The sequence below is a fragment of the Cupressus sempervirens genome, chromosome 5 (genome assembly GCF_028749045.1).
Source record: "Cupressus sempervirens isolate cs-2001-9-10 chromosome 5, ASM2874904v1, whole genome shotgun sequence".
Taxonomy (NCBI): Eukaryota; Viridiplantae; Streptophyta; class Pinopsida; order Cupressales; family Cupressaceae; genus Cupressus; species Cupressus sempervirens.
The window spans coordinates 637,173,924-637,179,923 of NC_143122.1; the positions used below are offsets into that span (position 1 = coordinate 637,173,924).

The 6,000-nt window shown below is 32.1% G+C and overlaps 1 protein-coding gene across 3 annotated transcripts in view; it reads left to right on the plus strand.

Moving 5' to 3' along the window:
- LOC149557513 (uncharacterized) overlaps positions 1-3,881 on the plus strand; it is a 32,572-nt gene extending 28,691 nt beyond the window's left edge. The window contains exon 2 of one of the 3 annotated variants that reach the window (XM_089832171.1): positions 3,373-3,881. The gene's annotated coding sequence lies outside the window, so the exon portion shown is untranslated. Of the gene's footprint in view, positions 1-348; positions 812-3,288 lie in introns of those variants that run through there. The other 2 variants (XM_089832172.1, XM_089832169.1) reach the window with 2 other exon arrangements.
- The last annotated feature ends 2,119 nt before the right edge of the window (positions 3,882-6,000 follow it).

Sequence of the window (6,000 nt, forward strand, 5' to 3'; positions counted from 1 at the left end):
AATTGAGTGTTGCTTGTGAAGGCACATATGCAAGTCTCCCCTAGCATGTATTGATTACCCAGTGAAGATATAAATGTATGAAAAAATTGCAATCAGATAAAACTTACATAAAAGAAACCTTAATTTAGTAAATTTTATTTGCCTTAGATTTCATGCACATTAACAAATGACTGACTCCATAAAAGCATACTTAAACAGTTCATGGGTTCTTTCACAATTTCTTTGTATGTTTGGTATTCTAAATTAAAAAATTGTCACCTATATCAAATAAGAGCTCCACCTTTCCTCATATATTACGACAGATTTTATTGGCACTATTTGAAGGTCTCTCTTCTCAATTATATGCAGTAAAATATCGATAATTCCAGTATATGTGCCAGTGAAAATGGTGCAGATCAGATGGTTAGGGGAGCTTTATTGGCCTGTGTGAAGATTTCTCCAGGTGAGTTTTGACGTTAAAAAAACAATATCCAGCTAGGGTGATCTCGAGACAAATTTCAGAGAGAACAGGGAATATTGAAAGAGGTCTTAAAATTAATGTAGACAATATGGAGAAGGTAAAGAATTCATGTTAGTAATAGCAAATAATTGAGGGTAATGACAAAGGGCGTAGATTTTCAGCACAGCAGGTCGAAGCAATTCGAAATCAGTTAGTGCAGTTGAAAACTTAGCGAAGTTTATGCAAAATCAAAGCATCCTTGGAAAATTTGTTAGAGATGCGGATTAAGCTGTATGAACGTTGCACGCATTTGGACAAGGTTTTGTATAAAATTTTCTTTAAAGCTTAAAAGAATGTTAACTGTCTTGGGAAGTTCTGTATTTATTAGGTAACAAATTGGTCCTCCATGATTTACTTTTATAGCTGAGTGTGTGATTATAATATACTTGCACACTCTTCACCATTTTGCAGATCTGTGCATAGGTAATGCATGTTTTAGATTGATGGAGAGTTATTTAATATTTAAAAAAATTATATGTTTAGGAGGATACATGGAATCAATGATGTAAAAAAGCACATTTACAACATTCAGTAGACTAACAAACCCGTGAAGAAAAGTTACTAGTAGTAGACCAATAGACATTTTCTGAACCAAACATATCACTAGGGAAGCAGTGACATCAGCTTGAAATCATGTGAAGGTAAACTACAACTACATAAAATTTAAAAACAAGAATATAGTAAGATTATTACGAAGTGTAGGTAGAGATTACAACGTTTGTAAAAAAATATCCAAAACACAATAAAAATACTTGTAAGAACATAGTTTTGACAAAAGAGTTGGAGGTGTAAGATATATGCTAAAAAATATTCATTTCAGTAATTATTGTAATGCATCATGCTAACCATAAGTAATTGATTGATCATAATACTAGAACAAGAAAAATATAATTTTTTTTGTCAGTACCCCATTTTCACATCATCTTGTTGCGTCATCCTCCAAAAAAATGTTTTACCAACAACTAATCCTTCCAACAAGTTTCACATCAATGACAACCAACATGCCATATTTATAGCGACTTTCCCTCTAGAATGTGGGGAGATGGAGATGATATCTATTTTAGCTTTGAAATATGTGAGTATAATATAGCATTTTTTAAATTAAACTTATCAGAAACATAACATGTATCACAAGTGTGCACCCGTAACATTTTTCAATATTCAATATCATACAAAGTTATTATTAGTTTAATACGTTATTAACTTTTACCTCTAATGGAAAGGCCAACATAGCATAAGTAAGACAACTTAAGTCCTATTTTCTGTAAAATACGTCAATTATGTTTGTCACAATTTGTCCATTTGTTTTTATATTATTGATTATAGTAGCGTATGAATGAAAATTGTACTTTAAAGTCTATAATTATCCAATCAAAAGAAATCTATTTCTAGATTGTTTTCCAATCACAATTATTTCTCTTGATGCTCATTAATTGCTGAATTCAAAGTAGACATTTTCTTGCCAAATGTAAGGTTCGCACATTTTTTAAAGAATATTATCTATTATAATACAAAATTGCTAATACATATTTTCATACAACATTTGTTGGCACTAGCAAACTATACCATGGAGAAACAATATGGGATCTTTCCTTCATCAATCAAATCTCTTGGGCACTTTATGTTCAGTGTTTATTTTCGAGCTACCCATGCAACATAGCTCTATAATTCCTTATCTAGTGCTATATACAAAAAACTTAAATGTATATATACTAGTAGAAGCAACTTACTAAATATGAATGTCACCTATAAATATTTCACTTTTACAAATGTTCAGAATTCTACGTAGTCAAATAAGCTTAGGATTAATATTGTGTTAACAACATTGTTGCTCATTTAATTTTTCATTTGATCTTAATGTGCTTTCATATTCTACTGTTACTATTGTGAAATCAATATACATTCATGTATCAGTGACACTGCATTTTCAAAATTTTGTACTAGCTTATTATCCTTACATGAGTAATGGTTAGGATTTATGGGATTCTTTAAATCAATAAATGAAACATACTTTATCACATTTAAATTTCTGGAAACAATATAGAATGACAAAATGTATTATACTCAATTTACTATTTGCATATACAATTATAATCCAACATTTTCTTACTTGGAACTTTCACAAATGAATTATGTAGCATGAGTATATTATTAATGCAATAACAGTACTTAGCACTTTGGTTACAACCGTCATCTCAAATTCCACATCGGCGGGAACTAGATACTATGCGTCCTTGTTTTAACACAATAGCAGAGGCAGGCATAGAGTTGATTGGATTGAAATGGTGTCCATTTGTTATTCGGACACTTCTTCCCTTATGCCAAGAGATTAACCTTAGCATACAGCCTGCTCAATTATTTAACAACATGAAAGTGCGGACAGATTAAAGGATACCATCGACAAGGTGAAGCATCACTTTCAAATCTTGATAGTGTGATACCCATGATAGGTAGACCTCTGGTTATATTGCACGAGAATGTATAATTCAATGAGGTGGTTGGGTGATGATGAGTCTTAAAGCTGTCTCTCGTTCCCCAGTGTTTTAATCTTTTTACTTTCCTTTCATGCCCAGTTATTCATAGCTATGCCATTAGAATTACCTAATAATATTATAATTGTTCAATTATGCTTAAGTGATTAAATAGTATGCAACAGAGAGTTTTTACAATAATGAATTGTAAGTGGTTAAATAGTATACAATAGAGAGTTTTTATAATAATGAATTATAAGTGTCTGAATTTGTTCTATGTGAATCTGAATCATTTTGCTCATATGAACCTTTTGCCAGGATAGAGATGACAATTGGTGGTATCTGCTCGTTACAAGAAATGCCCATTTTTGAATCATTTTGCTCATATGAACCTTTTGCCAGGATGGAGATGACAATTGGTGATATCTGTTCATTACAAGAAATGCTCATTTTTGAGGAAGGTGCTGCAAGGTTTCTTGCAATGATGGTGGTTGAACAAAATTACTGAACAACCCAATCTTTAGCGTGCATACTATTAGTAGAAAAAGTCCCTGGAGATAGTTATATCAGTAGTTGATTCCCCAAAGATATCTTCTGTCATTGATCTGCCAAACTCAGCGACAAAAATGGGGGGAAATCTTATAATTTCGATTAAAAATCTGATCATTGATATGAATATTGGACCATAATAGGTGGAGATAGAGATTTGAATGATTTAAACTTGTAATATGTTTTGCTGCAATAAAAGCAGAGTACAATTGATTTAGGAAAGCACCTTTCAAGTTATCATAACACGGAAGAGGGAGGGGCCCATGTACTTTTCTGTCAGTGACTGATACATTTTTCATTGTGCACTGTGTTGTAAGCTTTTATTTTTTATCAGTTATTGCATGATTTTATATTTTCATTTATTGCTTGAAATTTGGTGACTTGCAGCAAAACATTTCTTTTACTTATTCACTTGCAGCATGGTGACTGTCTTCCTTCATTTGCAACTACACTATTCTAATGAATGTTGACATGCAACTTAATCAGATCTATGAGATTTTCCCAATCCATGAATATGACTTTTATTTTCTGGATTTGATTGTGTGTAGTTTTTTTGTCATCAACGTTTCGGATCATACTACATGATCCATCATCAGTTTGTCAAAGAACATGAAGAACAAAAAATGATAAGATGCAGATCTAGCAGACCCCTAAAAAAGGAACAAGAGAGAGGGGGGGAGTTAGGTTGAGGAGAGAGAAAACAAAGTACAAGGGGTGACACGACAAGACCCTAGTCTACTGATTGAAAGTCACTCCAAAAAAGGAGAACTAAAAAGTCAAAACAAATATGATAAAAATAATAAATAATTATCTTTATAGTATCAAGATTATATATATATAAATATAAATATATAAGTAAACTACAAAAATGTAAAAGAATTGCGTATATATATATATAAGAAAAGATATATATATATATATACACAGATAGATAGATAGATAAAATATTATATATATATATATACACTTATATATATATAAATAAAAGAAACTGGTAACCTTAAAAATAAAATAAAATACGAACAAGAAAAGAAATTTACAAAAATAATAAGGGAATAAAGAGTGTAAACACCCCAATCTACAGTTATGTAGATGGGTATAAGAAATGAATAAAATATATATATATATATATATATGTGCAAGCGCAAGACGTAATAATAATAATAACTAAGATAATTAAAACAAAAATATATAAGTAAGACAAAAGACCAATAATAATAGTAAATGATGAAAAAATAATTAAAAATAAAAAATAATAATAAGGAAATAAATAGAAAGAGAAAATGAATAGGAAAAACTAGAAAATATAAATATGTATATATACACACACACACACACATATATATATATATATATATATATATATATATATATATATATATATATATATATATATATATATATATATATAAGTATATACATATATATACACACACACACACACATATATATATATAAGTATGTATGCATGTACGAGCCCTGATAATAATAATAAATAATATTGATAAAAAAGAGAATCTCACTAATAATAGTAAAAAATGAATACGAACAATAAGAAAAATACAAAAAATAAGGGAATAAATGTACAAGAGAAAATGAATAATTAAAAAAAAAAAAATAACACAGGGAGAGATGAGGGAGAGGAGAGAAGACCGAGATGAGCCCTAACAAATAAGACAAGAAAATAAAGCGCAGAGAGGTGACCTAAAAGAACCACGAGACTAAAACAGAGAAGAGAGCGAGGGCCTCAACCTGGGGTAAGAAGGGATGCGAGGGGGTGGGGGGTGGGGCAAGAGAACCAAGGAGATACTCGAAAGGGAAAAGAAACCAAAGAGAAGGAGAAAGAACAGAAAGACGGTCAGGACACAAGATTGTTGCTGCGAAGGGAAGATAATAACGGACGCCAAGATGTGCTCAAGCTCCAACCCTCATCTCGGTTGAGGTTAGAGGGGTTGTTATTGATTTCAATGGCCTCTTTGAGCTTGCGCTTGAAGAAATTGTCCTCTCTATACACGATTTGGGTGTCCTCTAAGCATATGTGATGCTTGGTCGAGGAAGAATGCTTAGCAAGTGCTGACTTAAGAATCTGTTCATGTTTGATGTCAGCGACATGCTCTTTGATTCTAGTGTTGAACGACTGACCAGTTTCTCCAATGTAAGGGGTTCCGCAAGAGCACATGACTTTGTAGACCCCGGCCTTAGTAAGGACGTCCCTGTGGTCCTTAGTGGGAGGGATGCAGTGTCTTAGAGTGGATATGGGCTTGAATGCCACTCTGATGCCCTTTTTGTTAAGAAGTTTAGAGATCTTGTGGGAGATCCCCACAACATAGGGGATGGAGAAAACTGGGGAGGTCATAGGGATAGAGGGAGCATTGCTGGGTGGCGAAAGATGAAGAGATTTGGCCAAGTGGAAGGCTTTAGTGATTTGTTTGCTAGAATATCCATTCCACTTGAAAACTTGATGGAGATGTTGAAGTTCTT